We start from the raw sequence: 21,702 nt of genomic DNA on the forward strand, positions 1-21,702 counted from the left end.
ATTTGAAATATTTTTAATACATGTATGTGTTTTGTTCTTGCTTTGATTCAAATTTAAATCATTGCATGTGTGTGTATTAAGTGTGATAATGCAAATACATAGTTCTCATCACTGTATCATATACACAGTGTGTATTTCTAGAGAATATACAAGATCTTCCAGAATAGGCCACTTTACTAGAAGGTGTTATACATTTAGAGTACATGTGTGTGCACAGGCACATGCATGCGCGCGCACACACACAAACAATTTGATCTGCACTTGTAAGTGCTAAATTAAACCACAAAAAGGATGTAGAGATTTAAATCTTTCACAACTTCAAAGAATATCAATGGTGACTTTAAAATAGCCTTAGTAGCCTCTGATCAACTGTGACTGGGCTTGGAAGCAAAGCTGGAGTGAACCTAGTTTGTGTGGAGATGAAACACCAGCAGCGGATACTAGGACACTAGGCGAGCCAGAGAAATTGGAAAACATCACAGAAGAGAGCAACTGGCAAACTGTTCTGCAGCTAAGAAAACTGTTGAGTTGTATCTATTTAGTCATCCGGATTTGACCATAATCTTTCCTTCCATCTTTTATAATACCCCAGATTCAAATAAAAGCTATACAAGTACCTTGACTCCATTATGATTACCTACCATATGCTGTATCTTCTCTGTGAATTATGATCATTAAAATGTGTTTAATGGAACAGCTGTCTACATGGTCAATTTCTCTTCCAAATATATTATTTATTAAACAAGTACAGGTTTTCTGGAAGGGAAATAATCACTTATGCAATAAGAAAGCCTCAGGGAAGAATACCTGATTGGTAAACCTGCTCCCCTTCCACAGCAAAGCAAGTAATATGCTGCTTAAAAGACAATATCGCACTCAGAACATCTTTACCCCATTTACCATCACATTCTATAGACTTCATTGCTTTAGGTAACTTTAGGACAGGAAAAATTACAGGTAGTCCTCGACTTACAACAGTTTATTTAGTGACCATTCAAAGTTACAATATCACCGAAAAAAGTGACCTATGACTGTTTTCATACTTACAACCATTGCAGCATCCCTATGGTCACATGACCAGAATTCAGATGCTTGGCAACTGACTCATATTTATGACAGTTGCAGTGTCCAGGGCTCAACCTTTTGCAACCTTCTGACAAGGAAAGTCAATGGGGAAACCAGTTTCATTTAACAACTGTGTTACTAATTTACCAACTGCAGTGATAACAACTGTGGCAAGAAAAGTCGTAAAATGGGGCAAAACTCACTTAACAAATATTTCACTTAGCAACAGAAATTTTGGGCTCAACTGTGGTCGTAAGTTGAGGCCTATTTGTACTCACAATAAGGTAGCTATTTTTGTAAACCATACATCTTCATACATTTAAGTTAATCTATATTTGACATTTTAGCATATTGGTAAACGCTCAGTTTAACAGGTCTCATTTTAATAGACTCCAAATTTAATGCCCAAAAATCTGCTGAAAATATTTATGCCAGCTGAGGCCTCTTTTGCGGAAGCAGATGTGGAGTCAGGAAAAGGAATGAGGAGAGGGCCTTGGGAAATTATCATAGGCTATACTGCCTTGAGACACTGGTGACATTGGCTGAGAAGAGAAAGATGGGGAGGAAGGGTCCTAGAAAGAGTTAGAGCAGGCAAGCTGGTGGGATGTGTTAAGCTGCATTGGTCAGACAGTGCATACCACCCTCACTCTATATGTTGTTAAAATTAAGGTAAGCCCTCAGTTTGGTTTTTACAGACATTTCTTTCTCCCTTACTAATCCATTAAATTTACATACTATTTATCTAATAGACAGAAAAAAGGTACAATACTATTTAATACTATTCTTAATTCCTGGGAAAGAAATATACACTGCTCAAAAAAATAAAGGGAACACAAGCAGAAGACATCCGAGATCTGAATGAATGAAATAGCCTTATTAAATACTTTGATCGTTACATACAGTAGTTTTGTGGTCCTTTTAGGTGTTTGAACAGTGTATAAACTACTGTATGTAAAGAACAAAGTATTTAATAAGGCTATTTCATTTATTCAGATCTCGTATGTCTTCTGCTTGTGTTCCCTTTATTTTTTTGAGCAGTGTATATTCAGTACCATTCAGAGCTTTAAGTTTGAACAGACTATTTATACTCCCTTATACATTAAAGTACATTTTCACCCCCTTCAATGAGTGTAAAATGGACACAAGATGGAGGGAAAAATTCAAGAAATGCTTATATCTTGCCTTATTTCTAGTTTTGCACAGTATTGTAGAATGTGATCCCACAGGTATCCAGCCACTGCATTACCCTTACCCATGAACAATCACACATTCTAAAAATTTGGTTGCAGTTAAGCTGCTACTTATGAACAGGCACTGCATTATAAATGATAGCAGGGCATGGGGTTTATGGCTGACAAATATACTGTCATTACTCTTGGGGAGCTTGTGCAGAAAGAAAATTTTCAGAATTCCAGATTCTCTCCTTTGTGCTCTAGAGCAGTATTTCTCAAGTTTGGCAATTTTAAGATGTGTGAAATTCAACTGACAGAATTCCACAGCCAGCATTGTGATTGAGAAGCACTGCTCTGGAGCAACTGATGACCATGGGTATCTTGATTCAGCAGCAATATTACATTATTACAATACTACACTACTAGACTTGCCGAAGCTGAAATATTGACATGGATAGCTGAACTTCAGAGAAAAATACAGGTAGTCCTCAATTTATGACCACAATTGGGACGAGAATTTCCATTGTTAAGTGATGCGGTCCATAAGTGAATCATACCTCAAGTGTGGAATAGGCTCCATCTGCTATTTGAGATAATCTAATAAGAAATTTCACATTTAAAAAAACACTGCAGTTTGTCATCAAATCCTAACCCTATACTCCAAGTTATTCAACACAAGCCTAAAATATTATTATTACTATACTGGATTTATTTTACTTGTAAAATGGAAACTTTCATAAATTCCACAAATCATGCAGCAGATTTTATATGAGACTGCTTTGTAGTGCAAATTAAAAAGAAAAATCCACTCCTATCTGTTAGAATTAAGATGAAATTTCCTGACAGTTAGAACAATTAATCAGTGGAACAACTGTCAGGAAATTTCTCCTTAGTTCTAAGTTGCTTTTCTCCTTGATTAGTTTCTACCCATTGCTTCTTGTCTTGCCCACAGGTGCTTTGGAGAATAGCTTGACTCTAACAATAGAATCCAACAATGATTGTTTGAAATTTTTTTAAAAATGCTGAAAAGTACAAGTGTTTTATTTAATAAGAACAAAAAATAGAAAGGAAGACTGCTTTAAAGGAAAGTAGCATTCTGTCAAGTATCTTCACTAGCTAACAGATAGGAGTGGATTTTTCTTTTTAATTTGCACTACAAAGCAGTCACATATAAAACCTGTTTTAGGTACATGATTTTTTCATAATGTTATTACTTGAATGTTTATATACAAGTTATATAAACACTGAAGAGAAAGAGGTTCTAGATTACAGAATTTTCTTATTTGACAATTTTCCATGGAACTAAGGGAAAAAAAGTAATTTTGTTTTACAAAATACTAATTAGCTTGATATCAGTTGAAGAGTTAAATTGATTTGGGATCCTTTAAGACAGTGTTCTCCCTATCTGCGACCCTATCAGATATGTAGATCTATCATATCCAGCTCACATGACAAAGATATTAAACTAGAAAAGTTGCGCTAGGATTATTAATTTTTAGAAAAGATGATAGTTTGTCCAGCAACAGTACTTGAAATTAATCCCTTAGTTTTGCAGAACTTTAAAGGAGAAATAAAGAATCCAAGATTTTTAAAAATCCTACAAATAATTTATTTATTCTTGATTGAGATTCTCAGATATTTTCTACATATGCACTAAACTCTTCAAACATTACATCTTCTGGATTTACCTTCAAATTAAGCAGAATAGTTTATTCCCATTTTGATGCAGGAAATGCATGAAAAATGTTGATCAAGTTCTAAAATAGTAGTTAAGATAGTCAATTAAAAAATCATCAAAAATCATACAACCCTTTCTAAGTGGCTTACAGAGTCAGCATATTGCCCCCAACAATCTGGGTCCTCATTTTACCTACCTCGGAAGGAAGGAAGGCTGAGTCAGCTTTGAGCCTGGTGAGATTCGAACTGCCAAATTGCAGGCAGCTGGCAGTCAGTAGAAGTAGCCTGCAGTACTGCACTCTAACCACTGCACCACCAGCTTTTCCCAACCAATCTGTAGGTGCTGCAATATCCAGCCAGCATAGTTGAACCATTCTGGAAAGGACTCAGTTGGGAAGGATTGTAGCTATCTAAAAACTGATGTTTGAGAGCCTATCATATCAGCTTAAGATCTTTTGGACATGGTAAACTAGGGGAGAGAAAAATATTTTTTTATTATTATTATTTGATTTATATGCCGCCCTTCTCCGGAGACTCAGGGCGGCTTACAATGCGTTAAGCAATAGCCTTCATACTTTTGTATATTTATACAAAGTCAGCTTTTTGCCCCCACAAACTGGGTCCTCAATATTGCTAGAGAGCATGCACATTTTTTAGGGTATGTGCTGAACTACAAATTTATATTTGCTATACTTTTATTCATGATGCCAGATCTATAGTATGTGATAGTAGTTTTAATTATAAGCAAGCTGATTTGCTGTTGGTTCAACTAGCATCAGGATCCTCAAAATGGGAGCACAATGTTATCTGAGGTGCCATGAGAAATAGGATTTGCTTTCTGATCTAACTAGGCTCCAAATAGTGGAGACTTCAGAGGAATGGCAGAGATCCCATTTCTGATAATAATCCAACAGTAATTTGAAGATTGGAAGACATGGACATGGAAGATTGTCACTAGTTTCTTTCCTTGGCTGCTTCTCTAGAAACATAAATCAGTTCTGACACCTGATGTAGATTCTTCTAGGCCTAACTGTGTGATACTGTGACTCATTTAACTATATTCAATAAAAAGCAGCTGGCAGCCAGAACTGAATGTTAAATATATAATCAGCAATCCAGACAAGATAGTATAGACAGATATAAAAGAAACAAAATGTGTTTGATGTTCTTCCAGATAGAATAAAGAATATTGATCTCTTATGGCATGGCATTTTAAGATTGGGGCTTCAGATCAATATTATTGAGCGTCTAAAGCATTACCAGATCTAAAGAGGTGGGGAAAAAGAGAATTGAGACTTGGTATTTAGCATCACGAACAATTTTGCATGTTAAATTGGTCTCAGAGGGAGTTGACTTCCATGACCTAATAAAATTATATTTGCAATCTAATGAAGATAATATTAAACAGCCAATGACATGTGCTTGAATGCCTTACATGTGAATGATCTGGGATAGAAGTAGGTTAGTGATTTGCCAATTATCCATTTTTCCGTATCAGAACCAAGCAATAAAAATGAATCAACTTGAGCTGCAAGCAAATAGAACCAGCAACTGGTCCATATGCTACTTTCTCCATATGTCATTCCATTCCATCTCCAGCCAGCTAGTTTTTCTTCTCCAGTGTAATAGCTAGACTCATTCCTTTCATAACAACTTTTTCTTATAAGGTTAATTCTGAAAACACTGGAATTCTTCAGTTTGCTGAAATTCCCCCTTATAGATGAGCATTGGAATCAAAATGTCATCAATAAAAGGGAAGAATGGTTGCAAAAGTTGATGGAGTTAGCTGAAATTGCAAAACCGACTCTTCTGATTAAAGAAAACAACATGCTGTACTTTTGTTTCCACATGGAAATCACTTCTGAATTTCATGCTTGATGCGGAAAATAATGTAACTTTGACTTTGGGTTTGATAGATTAGATTGATAGATCTTTATAGAAATGACTTGTTCATATTATTATTGAAAAACAAAATGCTGTGATTTGATGCTAATGGCTTATTCTACTGCAACAGAGACACTTGGAAGTCAGTGCTTCTTTTTCTTTTCTTTTCTCTACCTTTCCTCACTTCTCTTTCCCCTTTCCCCTCCCCCCTCACTGCTCTTTTATTTACTTTTGTATTTTGTATTTTATAATACTTTATAGCTTAATAAAAATGTTTTTTAAAAAATAAAACCTGAACAAAATATGCCAGAGCCAGATCATTCTGTTTGAGATATTACATTTCCTTTATGAATCCCTCTGTACTTGGTAGGTAGTCACCCATTAGTATTAAGAGCACATACATAGCCTGAGATAAAGCTATTTTTATAATTCTTCTGACCTTTAATTTTTACTATATTTATGACTCATTTAATAATATTCATGTATAATTTACATGTATTACCTTTAACCTATCTCAGATGAAAAGCTGTGGATATAGAGAGAGAGGTTATCCCTTTTCGATGATTTAAATACTCTCTTTATGTCTAATGTTAGCCTTGATATGGGGAATTCATTCAGGAATGGCATGAAGGAAAGGAAGATTAGTTCCATCCTCCCTCCCACCCCCCAAAAAAATCAGAACTCTCATCTGTCAGTTTTTGCATAAAAATGCAAATATTGGAGGCAAATCACAAATCTCAATTCTACCCGTATCAGCTTATAGTAAAATGTTTTAATTTCTTGTCATCTTTCTCTTTCCTAGATACACTTATTGAAGCAATTAATCCAAACTTCATATTGACAAAAAACAGATTCCACTTTTTCCCCTTTACCCTGATTGCACTCTATATATATAGAATATGTCTGCATTTCACGTACTTTGCTCTCCCAAATATTTTTAATGGATTAGTGTATGCCATTTCTTAAAAACCTGATAAAAAATAAATATCAACAGCAGCACTGTATGCTGAAATCTCTTTTAGGATATACTGTCCTTTTTTCTTTCTTCTTTTTTTGGGAGGAAGGACTTTTGGGTATTGAAACTTCTTCAAGATGTTTCTGACATTTTGTTTGTAAAGGAAATGAGGTTCTACACAAGTCTGTTCTTTCTTAAAAGGTCTTGTGAATCATCTCATTTTCACATCTAATGAGGCTTTTTATTGCTGTGTATTCTCTTTATATATCATACTGTGTGGGAGAAAGGAAAATAAAAGATGATCTAGTGGAAAAAATTGTAGGGTAGCCTTTAATATGAAATATTACAAATGGTTTTTCCATGGCATTGTTTCCCTTTCCTGGGCTGCAGAGAGGTGAAGAGAGCTGATGGTGTGCACAAACTATCTTATTGAGAGGCTGTGACATTAGATGTCCTATATAGTTTTTCAACTCCTCTGATACTCAACCATTTATTATTTACCCATGATGCAAACATAGATGAGCCAAGCCACCTCCCTTTGGCCTGGATAAACTTTAGCTTGCAGTGAATGGATTGAGAAGATTGGATAATTTGGAATTGTACTTGTATATTTTCTATCCTCCCATGGTACAAACATGGTGTTTGTGGGCTTTTTTTACCATGCAAGGAGACTGTATGGAGCAATTATTATAATGACTAAACTGTATCCAAACATCATTTGTAACCATGTTTTCAGTTGCAAAAAAGTACCCTTATAGCAGTTAATGTTGGTTACATTGGTAGAATAAGTTATGAAAGGTGTCTCCCAGTATTTTCATAGGGTTCCACAAGAGAAGATTAGAAAGAAAGAAAGAAAGAAAGAAAGAAAGAAAGAAAGAAAGAAAGAAAGAAAGAAAGAAAGAAAGAAAGAAGGAAGGAAGGAAGGAAGGAAGGAAGGAAGGAAGGAAGGAAGGAAGGAAGGAAGGAAAGAAGGAAGGAAGGAAGGAAGGAAGGAAGGAAGGAAGGAAGGAAGGAATTAATTTACCTGCATTAGCATATCTGAACTGATTAGCTAAATGGATAGCTTGTGGTTCTGTACTTCTCTGTTCGGCCTGTCTAGCCTTCTTAATGATTGCTGGTGCCAAATGGGCAGAGAGAAGTACATTTTTAGCTTTGGATCAACATTCCTTATACACTTACAGCAAACATTTTATTACTAGGATTATGCAGGAGTTTCAAATTTATGATTTAAGTTTTATTGCTGAGGGAGAAAATAAAATGCTCGATTGTCTGCAAGCTATATAAAATCTTTTTTTTTCTCATTTAGCAGTACATCAATGTTTACTTAGCAGTATTCACAAACAAGTACAGCAACATTGTGAACTTTACTTAAATCCAAATGGCCCCAAGGCCTTGGTAGGTTTTGAGTTTATTGTTTACTTTCTCTTTATATGCCGTTTGAAAATGCTGGAACTTCCAGCATTTTGACAACTGAATATTGAATACATGCAATTACATGATTAAAGCAGGATCATTTTGCATATAATCTTTGATAAGAGAAGTTAAATAATGTTTCTCATAAATGTGTAATTTTCATAGGTAAAGGTAAAGGTTTCTCCTGTCCAGTTGTGACTGACTCTAAGGGGTGGTGCTCATCTCCGTTTCTTAGCCAAGGGAGTCAGTGCTGTCAAAAGACAGTTCTGTGGTCATGTGGCAGCATGACTATACACCAAGTGCAAAGTACACTATTACTTTCCCAGCAAAGTGGTATCTATTTATCTACTCACATTTGCATACTTTCGAACTGCTAGGTAGACCGGAACTGGGGCAAGTAACAGGAGCTCACTCCATCACATGCACTCAGGTCTCGAACCTGGGCTGTCAGCTTTCCAGCTGACAAGGTCAGCATCTTTAACTGCTGAACCATAACACCCCTGCAATGTAAATTTAATTTAATTTAATTTAATTTATAATTTGATATAATATTTATTCTCATTTATTTTAATGGGGAAAGAGAAACTTATAATTCACATTTAGAATTTCAGCATGCATTTGGCACTTTACTACTGCAACAGCCTACTCAAAAGTTGATTTTACCTCTCTGATTAATTTATTTGGATCATATGCTTCAAATCACTTCAAAGGTGTATTTTATGTTAATTTCTAGATTTTTTTTTCTTGCATTCAGTCATGTCCAATTCTCAGAGACTGCCTGGACAAGTTCCTGTAATTTTCTTGGCAAGATTTTTCAGAGGTGATTTGCCGTTGCCTCCTTCCTAGTGCTGAGAGAAAGTGACTGACCCAGTGTAATCCAGTTTACCCAAAGCAAGACCAGAACTCACAGACTCTGTTTCTAGCCTGATGACTTAACCACTACACCAAACTGGCTTTAATTTCTAGACAAAAATATTTAATCCTCACATTATCTTTTTAAAGGGGAGTTAGGGAAGGACCAGGATTGTCCACAGGAAGATAAAAAAGTAGAGATGATGGCCAATATTAACACATGTTTAAAAAAAGGTTGAGGGATTGATTGTGGCTTTCTCATTTGTTTTAACACACACACACATTGAAATTGTAGAAGAAGAAAAGCAAAGAAAGAAGCAAAGAAACTGCATCAAATTTTGCCTCTCCTACAGTTACAGTTGGAGAGATGGGAAATGGGCACCCTACTGAGCTCAGCTGAAACCAGCCATTTTTTGTTCTCCCTGTATTTGAACCGTGGCATTCTAGCTGGTTATTCTAATTTGCTGACTAACAATGTCAGCCAAATGTTATGTTTTTATGGCTAGTAATTCCAAATAATTATGAGTGCAATTATAAGGACATTGAGTTTCTCTTTCCTGCTTCATCACTTTTTTTTTCTTTTGTGCAATGTCTTTTTTAGATTGTAAATGTGAGGAAAAGCATTCATTTTTATGTCTCGTAAAATGTGTCATTCATTTTTAAAGCTGAAGAACAAGCTGTAGAAGCTACAAATAAAACTACTGCAAATCATTGCCTACTTTTTTCAGCTAGCCGTCTTTTCAGACAACAAAACTGATTTAAGAACAAATCCACACAGTACAGAACAATAGGTTTTCTGAAACTTTACTAAAAATCACATCCTGATAAATGCTTTAGACACTTTTACTATAATAAGGTAGAACAGTTTCATGTTGGATAATGTACATTTAATGATCTTTATGTAACTAGGTTGGGGAGTACCACAATAGGATTAGACATGGGGAAAGTAGCTACAAGCCATATTTTGGAAAGGAATTAAGAAGGGGGAAAGTAATGCTTTGAGGCTCACTTGGAAAAAAGGATAAAAATTTCTCCTCATTCAAACAGTTAAAAATCTTGGGATGAAAATGACTCTTGTAGATTAAAGCAGCAAAAATTGTGTTGAGTCAGATGAATTATACTTATATTATGCAAGTTGTAATGTGCAAGAATAAAAATAATCAACTGGCTTATTGCTTTTAAATTGCAGGGCTGTTTTATGGCATATGTGCTGTATTTCGAGGGTGTCTGTTACCCGTGTACTTAAAACAAGTATTTATTTTAATCTCATGAAAACTGCAGCAGTTGCTGTAAATGATGCAGATAATCATTTTATTTATTGATGTAGCAACACAGAAGGTAGTGGCTTTTTTAAAAGCTTCTTTTTGACTGCACTGCTTTACAAATGTGTTGTGTAATTTGTGGAACAATCTTAGCCAATGTAGTCTAGTTGTAGTTAGAGTTCAAATTCTCTGTCAAATTTAAATTCTCATAGAATCAGGAAGTTGACTGTATGGTTTATGGGCTAGTTGCTGTCTCTCAACCCAAGTTAAAATTATAAAAAATAGGTCTAAAAATAGGGATGGAATGAGATGAGAAAATTGTGCATGCTGCCGTGAGCTTCTGAACATGTAACAGTATGTAGGAACAACTGTCATGCAAAAGATATCTCAACCACTGAAAGAAAAGAGAAGCCATTTGTCTTAGAAGGGACTCTCCCTAGTTCTCTGAAAAGTAAAAGTAAAAGAGGGGAAAATTCTTTCAGGTTTGCACAATTGTTACTGTAATATTACAGCTAATTTAATGTTAGTACTCATGGTCTGTGTTTCTTGTTCAGTCTATCTGAATATTTATGTCCAGAAATATTTCACAAGAAGAGTCCTCCACTCCTCTGCTCGTAACAAAATACCCTATGCCACCAGACTTGAAATTCTGGGTTTAGAAAATTTAGAACTACGCCGCCTTCGGTATGATCTAAGCATAGCTCATAAAATCGTCTGCTACAGTGTCCTACCTGTCAATGACTACTTCAGCTTCACAAGCAATACACGAGCACACAATAGCTACAAACTTAAAGGAACTGCTCCAAATTCGATTGCAGAAAATATGACTTCAGTAACAGAGTTGTTAATACCTGGAATGCACTACCAGACTCTGTGGTCTCATCCCCAAACCCCCAAAACTTTAACCTAAAACTGTCTACTGTTGACCTCACCCCATTCCTAAGAAGTCTGTAAGGGGTGTGCGTAAGAGCACCAGCATGCCTACCTCCCTGACCTAATGTTGCCTTTAATTGTACTCATTTTATGTATTCAATTCATGCTTATACTTATTTATATTATCTAATATGTACTCGACAAAATAAATAAATAAAAATAAATAAATAAATAAATATCTCAAAGAGCTGACAAAAGAGAATTGAGGATATAATGAAACGAATAAATTAATAGGAAAAGTAAGGACAAATGAACAGCTTTCCCTAATAAAATGTATTGATATTTGACTCCCAAGACATGTAGTTAGTGCCATAGAATTTGGATTCTGAACAGAGCAAATCGAAAATATCAAAGCAGACAGCTGTATCAACTTCACACACTGAAACCTGTTTCCACACTGAGTTGGGGCAGCTGAACTGAAAATAGATAAGAATTACACTCTTAAATGATGTGAATAAACCCCATCCAATTTTAATTGGATAGCTGTGTTTTTCTCCAGGTGCTGCTAGTGAGCATGATTCATAAGTTTCTGATACAACTGGATAAATATATGTTTTCTGGTTCCAATTATAGTTAATTTGTGATCTATATTACAAACTATTAATCATAAATACAAATTCTTTGATCAATTAGTGGATAAAGATTCTTATGTTTAGGGAGTCAAACTTTAGCTCTTGTGTTTTGTTGCTTAATCTTGAAGAAATAATAAGATTGGAATTAAATTTCAATTGCTGGAAATAACTTCATTCCCTTTTTTTCAGAGCAATAAAATATCAAAAGCATTTTAAAGCTATGGGGATAAAAAATATTAGCCAGGGACAAGAAGTGTTTGTGTATTTTCTTTGTGTTAGTGATGAGGAATACAAACTTTTTAGATAACCAATTTCAACATTTATACTGAGAATGACATGCTATAAAAATAGTCATAAAAACACAGTCTTGAAATATCTAAGATATTGTGACCAGATTTAAGTTATCTATTTCTTGATAGTAAAAAATTTCAGAGTAATTTGTTATGCAGTTTAGGCATTTTCAATTTAGGCATTTCATGTCAACGCCTGGAATACACTACCTGACTCTGTGATTTCTTCCCCAAAACTTTAACCTTAGACTGTCTACTGGAGACCTCACCCCATTCCTAAGAGGTCTGTAAGGGGTGTGCATAAGCGCACCAGCGTGCCTACTGTCCCTGTCCTAATGTTTTCTTTTATTCATATACTTCTCCTCCTTGATGGAAACGTCAGTCAGCAATGGGCAGACTCCGTCAGCTAGCCAATCAGGACCGAGTCTGCACTTTGCTTAGGCCCCGCCCCTCCTTCCTGTCTCCAGTTTATCGACTCGGTCTGCTTGGACAGTCGTGTCTTCAGTTTTTCTCTGCTTGCCTTTCTATTTTTGGCAGACTTTTTCGCTCTCCTTTCTAAAAAAAAAAAAATGTCAGAAAGAGAGTCCCAGTGTGAAGGACGCTTGTCTGGAGCTGCTGAAGGCCACGTGGCGGCGAGAGCTGCCGGCCAGCAGTCTCACAGGCTGAGCACACGAGTTCGCTCCGCAGCTCTGTCCTGCAACGGCCCCGCTCCCAGAACCATCGGAAGTATTTGCGGGTGCTGCAGCTGCGATTCCAGCCTTCGCTGATGTATTTATAATTATTTTTACACTTGTATCTGTCATAAAATACATGCTTGACAAAAATAATAATAAATAATAAATAAATAAATTTCAGAGTATTTGCATCCCACCCTGTCACTGAATGACTCAAAATAATTTGTAGAAATACCAATACAGTGGTAGAATACAATCAATACAAATTGCAAATTGTTATCTAAAAGTTATATTACTACAACTGAAATGTTAAATAATTCTTGAAAGTTCTGGTAAGCAAATTCGTTTTGAATCCTCTATATTAGGAAAAGGAAGGTTTTCCATTGATTTAAGCATAGTTCCATAACATGAGTGAGCCTTGGAGAAAACAAACTAAACTTAGATTTCTGGTTGGATTTCCAAAAAGCATTCGGTTCCACGTGTGGGAAGTTCTGGATCTTAGTTTTTAAAATCCTGTAAGGAGTCATGCGTACCTTTATTGTGAGCAACCTAATTTATGCTCAGAAAGTAGCTAGCAATTTGTGAAGTTGTTTTAACATAAGGATTATGTGAGATCTTCTGGGCGTATCAATTGTACTGGCACATTTTATCAATTGAAACAAATGTCAAGAGCTATCTGATATAGTGCACATTGCAATAATCTGAGTTTGAGATCATCAGTTTCGAGTCATTCAAAGCCAGTTTTTTTTTCCTCCAATAGGGACAGAGTTTGAAGATTTACCATCAAAGTTGATAAAGGCCTTCATGCTATTAATAGTAAGTGATGGTCCAGCACCAAAGCTGGGTCCAAGAGGTCTGCAGCACTGCAATTCTTTATCTTTAAGAATTCTTTCTGATTCTGAAGTCAGAAACAACTTAATCTTGTCCACATTATTTCACACTAAATAAATGCTTCCAGAGATCCAAAATATCAGAAAATGAGAAATATAATAACATCAGGCTATTGATGACAACTACTGCCAAACCTACAAATGATCTTTCTTAGAATCATTTGACCATGATTTTTAAAAACAAATGGCACAATTTGCCATCATTCCATTAAACAGAGAAATGAACGTGTATGTAAACCTCCACAATTTTATTACAGCTCATCTTGCCAGCTGACTATTTTGTCCTTGCTTGCACTAATATTTAACTCATTCGTCCTTGATTTAGTTTAGCAGCATTGATTCATAACAAATACTTTACTACAAAAACTAAAAATGCCTTGAAATGGCTTCCTACTGAAAAATAATTATTTTAAAAAATTAGTTTGGTTGACACATTATAATAAATCCTTTTTAGTTTAATCCCATGGTTTGTTGAATAAACATTGTTGGCTAAGTTCGTGAAATATGCATCAACATAAACAGATTGCAATTCTTTGTCATTCAGCCCCCATAATCCAATTGAGTTGTTCTTGGAAACTTTTTTGATCCTGACTGCTAAAAACAGATGGCACAATTTTACATCATTTTATCTATTTATCTAATAGAGAAAAAAATTATTTGTAAACCTTAACAGAGCCAGTTGAATGTAGTGATTAAGGTACTAGGCTAAAAATAGAGACCATGAGTTCTAGTCTTAGTCATGAAGTGAGTTGGGTGATCTTTGGCCAGTCACTCTCTCTCAGCCCTAGGAAGCAGGCACATCTGAAAAACCTTGACAAGTAAACTGTAGGAACTTGTCCAGAGAGCCACCGGGGTAAAAACTGAGTTGAAGGCACCCCAAATAACACCAAACCCCTTAAATAAGATATATCACAGTTTTCAAAACTAATGAAAGAATTTTACCTGCTGTGAGTTCATCCAATGTATAAACTGTTTTATAAATCATATAAATGTTTTTATTCATACAATTATCGTATGTCAAAGCAAATCTAAAAATAATATCAGGACTGATTGTGATATCTAAATGCTGTAATATGTAGTAAAATATTTTTTTTAAAATTAACTAGATTTTAGAAAAGCATACTTGGACCATTAAGCACCATTAAGCTTGATCTGACCATTAAGGTTTGCTGATATTAAAATCAGAAAATAAAATGTACATTTAGTAGTCTGTGCAGATTATTCTGGACCCATTTCTTAGATCTACAAAGCAGATGCTTGAAGTCCGAGCAGAGGCCATTTTCCTTTGCAAGCTGTCCTGGCGAATGTTCTTCTGCATGAGCCTCTAAGGCAGCGATTCTCACCCTGGGGGTCGCGACCCCTTTGGGGGTCGAACGGCCATTTCACAGGGGTCGCCAAAGCCCTCTCTCGCCCCTCCCCCACGCCTTCACTCACCCTCACCCTCTGCCTCTGTTGGATCGCCCGGTCGCCGTTCGCTTACCCCGCCCACTCCCAATCTATTGCTGCCTCCGGAGTCCCAGCTGATGGCTAGAGGGAAAAAAAACTTTAAATTCTTGCTGTGGGGCTTCAAAGAGCTATCTGCAAAGAGGTAAATTCCTGGAGCAACTTTTTTTTTCCCCAGCTATGCTGAAAAGAGAAAGCGAAAGCAGGGTCTTTGCTACAACGTGACAAAATGAGGCAGAGAGATTTCTTTTTCTTATTCCTCACCAAAAAAGGTAGGTACAAAACTGCAAACAATGGGAAATTTAGGGCAAGAGGAGGTTCAAGATTTTAAAACACAAAAGAAAAAAAGCTCTATTTAACTAGGGAATTGTAATAATTGAGATACTATTAATTGTATATTGTGTTGAAAGCAGAAACTGTTAAGTTGTGGTTTGGAGGAATATATGGGGGAAATTATTTGGTTTATTATTATTGGTAAATATAATTAATTGATTTGTAAGAAATTGGATTGCATGGAAATAATTGGAATATTCATGTTCATATTGATTAATATACAAAAAAGGTAGTTATATAACAAATTGATTTATATTAAAATGTTGAATTTGTATTAAACAACTGTATTACATAATTAACCAATGTGAGGATGGATATAAATGCGAAAGGGTATAATATAGAATAGAAGGGAAAAAATGAATTTGATTAAGATTAGAGATGAGGATGAAGGGTAATATTGGTTTTTTTAAAAAATAGATGAGGAATAAATATGGCAAAAAGGAAATATTGAAATTGTAAATTTAATTGAAATGACTAAATACTGTGTTGGAAGAAATATCCTTCTGGGTTCTGCTCCAAGTGGGGAAAAAGACACTGGAAACATGGAGACTGCTTGGAAAGATGTTTTAATGGTGGACAGGATCACATGGCTTGATGGGGCCCATTGTGTTAGTTTCTGTTGCTATTGTGTTGCAAATGTCCTTTGACAATGGATTGACTTTCTGCCTCTGGCCCATTAACAAAGGGTGGGGGGCAGGAAGGTGGGAGCTGCTTTGTCTGTAAAATATGCTTCTCCATTTCTCATCCAGGGAAATATAATATTCTGCCTTTTTAATATTTCCCAAAATATTTCATTCTTCTAGGAAAGGGGTGGGTGCTAACCTCCTACAATTGTTTAAATTTGTGGACCGGCCAAATACTCTGTTCAAAGAAAATACGTTGTATGTTTGTATGTGTGTTTCTAATTATTGCTATTTATTGCTATTTGTTCTCTTTTATTCTTTAAAGTTTAACAATTCATTCTTTATCTTAATATCTTTATATTTGTTTGGGGTTGGCTTTCTTCCCTTTCATCTTTTTTATTGTACAGCAATCTTTCTCCTCAAACCTACCACCTCTGTCTTTTTTTTCTTACTTACTTTCTCTTCCCCCTCTTCTTCTTCTCCCTACTTCCTCTTTCTCCTTCTCCTCCTCTCTTCCTCCCTCTCTTACCTTCACTCCTATTCTAATTTCCCTTCCCTTCCTTCATCCCTCTCTATTGCTGTATCCTTTTATGCATATGGACTACTCAGAGGGCTGAAAAAGTTATTTTTGACTGGTCCTCGCACTTTTGACCAGTCCTCGAACTTACGACTGTCCTCACAATTTATGTTTTTGCCCTATCTTGTCACCATGGTGAAGAGAAGCAGTTGTGAAATGAGTGACACGGTTGTTAAGAATAGTACAATGGGCATAAATGATGACCAGTCATAACTGCGAAGACCGGTCAAAAGTGCGAGGACCTGTCAGAAATCACTTTTTTCAGCCCTCTGGGTAGTCCTTTTGTGCACAGGGACTACTCAGAGGGCTGAAAAAGTTATTTTTGACTGGTCCTCGCACTTTTGACCAGTCCTCGAATTTACGACTGTCCTCACATTTTATGTTTTTTGCCCTATCTTATACCATGTTGAAGAGAAGCAGTTGTGAAATGAGTGACATGGTTGTTAAGAATGCTGCACAGGCATAAATGTGAGGATGGTCATAAGTGTGAGGACCAGTCAAAAGTGCGAGGACCTGTCAGAAATGACTTTTTTCAGCCCTCTGAGTAGTCCCTATACACATAGCCATGGCCACCCGGTCACATGACCAGCTAGCCACGCCCACCCAGTCACATGACCTCCAAGCCATGCCCACAAAATAAGCCACGCCCACAGAACCGGTAGTAAAAAAAATTTAGAACCCGCCCCTGGTTGGGGGTCACCACAACATGAGGAACTGTATTAAAGGGTTGCCGCATTGGGAAGGTTGAGAACCACTGCTCTAAGGCTTTGTATGAATTGAAGTTACTGCACCATTTTAAGGAGCAGATTAAAAGAAAAAATTAGCTTCCAGGCCAAGTTCCTTGTGAATGATTTCCATACATTTATTTGCAAAGTTGGAAAATGACAGTAAATAAGATGAGATCAAAGCAAAAAGCAAAATATCCTCAAAAGAGTTACAAGTTTTTACTACGGACAGTCCAACTGGCATAGTTGTCAAGAGTTTTTCTCAAGTTGCCACCTATTTCTTAACCTCACCCTCTGAGACCAACAGCAATTCTTAGTCCTTCATTTGATTGGCCATCGCTCAGATTTCCTTGTCTCTATAATAAGGGTTTTTATAAATAATGATGGTGTGGTGGATGTAGATAAATCTTAGCAATTTATTGATTTATGCAACCCTAATGCTATCATACAAAAATGTTATAAATTAGGGAAATGAGATTTTAATGGGTGGAGAGAACTTGGTTAAGTGCTAGAGCTTTTCAATTCAATGGTGTAGAAGGACTTCAACATTAGTGTTTGCTTAGCAGAAATTTATTTATTTGCTTACTTACTTACTTATTTCAAATTTACTGTAGAGTGACTCTGGACGGTGCCCAACATTTGGAATCATACCCAAATCCAAGGTAAACTGCTGTAGCAATGTTAAAGTATAGGAAGACATTTCTGTTTTAAAATTATTCTACTTTATGAGATACTTTCTTAATTTGTAGATCGAAGAATGCATAATAATGACAACATAATGCTGAGATGTTCTTAGATAATACAGCAGTGCTCAGCAGAAACATATCTGACAGATAATACAGCATATTTCAGAATTACCCCCATAGATTACAAGTGTCTGTGTGACTAGAATGTGAATAGAATATATAGCTGGACTAAATATGACTGTAATAAGAGACTCTTGAAGAAATACAGTTGATGGAGAAAAACTGTTTATTATTCAGAGACTTAATCCAAAAGAATAAATTACTACCACCAAACTGTCACATGTTATTAAAAAATTGTGTTAAATTAGCAGGAATGTTTAATAATAGGCCTTTAACAGGTTTGATAGTATCTGTTTCCTCACTAGGCCTACTTCCTCTGGAGCAATTGGAATTTATACTACTATCTCTAATTTAGCTCCAAATCTTCTGACCAGCTCATTACAATCTGGGAGCATACAAGATTTAACTATGGTTTGCTTGAAAAAGCCACAGTGAGGTGGATTCATATTATATTATATCAAAATCAAAACACACTGTCTTCTGGTTTAGCCCAATATATGATTCCACTGTCTTTTTATTTATGTTTGCAGTGCTAAATAAAAATTTTTTTGAAAGGATTATTTTGAGAGTTTTGTACAAATAAGTCTATAATATATTTATAGCACTTAGACATGAAATAATCTGTTCTAAATTCCAGGGAAGAGTATGGGAAATATTTCTTGTATGTATGAGATTTCATAAACCCTGCAACTAGAAAGCTTGTTAATTTACTTACTTGCCTTCATGATAAATTTGAGCTATGGGAGAAAAATACCATGAGAAACTATAAGGTTAATCTGCTACACAGGTGTTTTTACTGGTGATGAGGCCAAAAGGCAAATCTTTATTTTATCAATTTATCAAAGTGTTGCTGTTTTTCCAAAAAAAAAATGTTAATGCAGACTGTCTGTGATACTCAAGGGTGTGTAAAGGCAAAGTGGAAAATTGTGTAGAAATAAAGGGTTTGCAAAAGAGTAAAGTGGGAAAAGTTTATTGCAGGTTGATCCAGTCTGATTTGAAATCAGTACACACTATTAAACTAATAGTGTGTACTAAATGTATGCTAAGTTATTCATGGTCTTTGGCATATGATTTGGCTTTGCATCTATGAATGATTGAAAGCTTGAATAAATTATGTGTACATAATCAGACAGGAGAGAAATAATCATGATGATGATGATGATGATGATGATGATGATGACGACGACACTGATGATGTTCCCTAGTTTGGTAATGAAACATCTTCAAGAAAACCATCAAGATCAGAGAGAATGAAGGACCCCACAATCTAGCTTTTTCTCTGTCAACCATGGTTTCCAACTTATTTTCTTTCTATTTACCCTGAGCTTTTTCAGTGAACATATGTTTATGTTAATGAAAAATCAATAATATTTCCTTAAGAAATGTACCTAGATGCCACCCTTTACAATAGTATCAAACCCAGCATGCATTTAACCTTACTGTTGAAGGATTCTGAAGAATAAATTAAAGAATAGTAGTGTGGCTTCTTAATGCAAAGCCCAAGATAAAAAAATAATTATAATTATTCTAGAGAAGCTCTGGATAGAACCCAAAGAACTTTTAGAACTAAATCATTTCAAAAAGTTACACAAATGATTTTATTTTGTTAGTCCATAATATACCACTGTTCCAGGAGATCATCCATTTTTTACCATATCTAATAACCAAGTTAAAATACCATATATTCCTTGTCATATTCAGCACCTTCATGATTACCCATTTGTACAGGTAGCCTAAACACAAAGCAGTACAATAGCAGGATTTCGAAATTCATTGTTTTAATCTAAAGGATTGAATCAAAAAATTATTAGTCTGTTTTTCTGACTTGTTCTTATCATGTCAGTATCAGAAGGTTCTCCATGAGTTTACTATTTAAATTTATTAACACAGAATATTTTGGCCTTGATTTTTTTTTCATTAGGACTGCTTTTATGAAAAGTAGCCCTTGTTCTCTGAGAATTTAACAGATTTTGAGTATGTTAGAAGTTTTTTAAAGGCTAAAATCTGGTGCTGTTGGGAATAAAATTTTGTTTTTCTAGCAATGAAGAAACCGCTAGCAACCATGAAAAAACCCTCAGTGCTGCTGTTTTTCTAAAGCATAGCTTATTTAGGTTTACCATCTTAAGAGGATATGTTATTGGTTCTACGAATGTATGTGAGCACATGCATGCTCCTGTGTTCTTTTAATAACCTGCATTCAAAGAAACACCATATTGCTCAGTGTGAAATTCTACTTTAACCTGGCAACAGTGAGAAATAATGGGTGAGGTTAAAACAGCAAGGAAAAGGAAAGAATGTTCTTTAAAGAGAGAAAGAAGGAATTCTTACTGAATGGCCTTTTGTTATATTAATGAAACTCTGCTTTTTAGGTCATGTGGGGCTATTACTGTTTTTTCCCACTGTGTCCTTGCCCAGGTCTGACAGAAGGAAAATAGGATATAGAGCATAGCCAGAAGTGGGTTTCAGCAGGTTCTGACCAGTTCTGGAGAACCGATAGCGGAAATTTTGAGTAGTTCGGAGAACCGGTAGTAAAAATTCTGACTGGCCCTGCCCCCATCTATTCTCTGCCTCCCAAGTCCCAGCTGATCAGGAGGAAATGGGGATTTTGCAGTAACCTTCCCCTGGATTGGGAACGGAATCGAGATTTTACAGTATCCTTCCCCTGGAGTGGGGTGGGAATGGAGATTTTACAGTATCCTTCCCCTGCCACGCCCACCAAGCCACACTGACCAAGCCATGCCATGCCCACCAAGCCACACCCACAGAACCGGTAGTAAAAAAATTTGAAACCCACCACTGAGCATAGCATTTGAATCTAGGTTATCTCCAACCTCATCCTCTGTAGGTCGAGCTACCAGAGATGTGCTGCAAACATTTGAATGATCACTAGTTAGAAAACGCATAACTCTTTCTGGATTTTTGTAATATAGATGTGCTAATGTTTCTGCTATATAATTTTTATGTAGGATGTTCATCTTTGGGTCAATTTCTCTATTTTCACCAAGGGCTACAAAAGATCTACCCTATCTTTCCAACTGAATGCCCTCCACTTTTCTTGGAGTATCACTCTTGTCATTTCTGTTGGCTGTACTAGTGACAGAATGGTTTAGCCTTATACACAAAGCCTACTGGCAGCATATGCAATGTTGAAACAATTATCCAGTACTCACTTGGGCAACATTCTTAAAGATCTACGTGCTTAAACTAAATTGGAATTAATAATAATATCATTCAGCTCTATGGGTATATTTGAAATGATTTGCTCTGATTTAATTATGTCCCTTTCCTTTCATTAGGACTACCATATCTGAAGTTGGAAAATGCAGATAACTACTTAGATCAAGGGTGTCAAACTCAAGGCCCGGGGACCAGATCTGGCCCATGGGGCCACCCTGGAAACAGCAAAGGACCAGCCCGCAGTGCCTCTACCAGCAAAAACAGAGCTCAGGAGGGCTGCGGACATCCCTACCAAGCTCCGTTTTCATTGGCAGAGGGTTGCAGGAGGCCATCCCAGCCAAAAACAGAGCTCGGGAGGCCATTTTTGCTGGCAGAGTGC

The 21,702-nt window shown here is 36.0% G+C and overlaps 1 protein-coding gene across 7 annotated transcripts in view; it reads left to right on the forward strand.

Annotated features, from left to right (window-relative positions):
- Positions 1 to 21,702, forward strand: part of SORBS2 (sorbin and SH3 domain containing 2) — a 209,857-nt gene that overhangs the window by 43,496 nt on the left and 144,659 nt on the right. Inside the window, exon 3 of one of the 7 annotated variants that reach the window (XM_060686783.2) lies at positions 17,955 to 18,002. The exons of the other annotated variants lie outside the window; for them this stretch is intronic. The gene's annotated coding sequence lies outside the window, so the exon portion shown is untranslated. The remainder of the gene's footprint in view (positions 1 to 17,954; positions 18,003 to 21,702) is intronic. 7 annotated transcript variants of the gene reach the window in all.

Source organism: Pantherophis guttatus, chromosome 8 (genome assembly GCF_059756535.1).
Source record: "Pantherophis guttatus breed Tessera chromosome 8, ASM5975653v1, whole genome shotgun sequence".
In the NCBI taxonomy this organism is placed as follows: Eukaryota; Metazoa; Chordata; class Lepidosauria; order Squamata; family Colubridae; genus Pantherophis; species Pantherophis guttatus.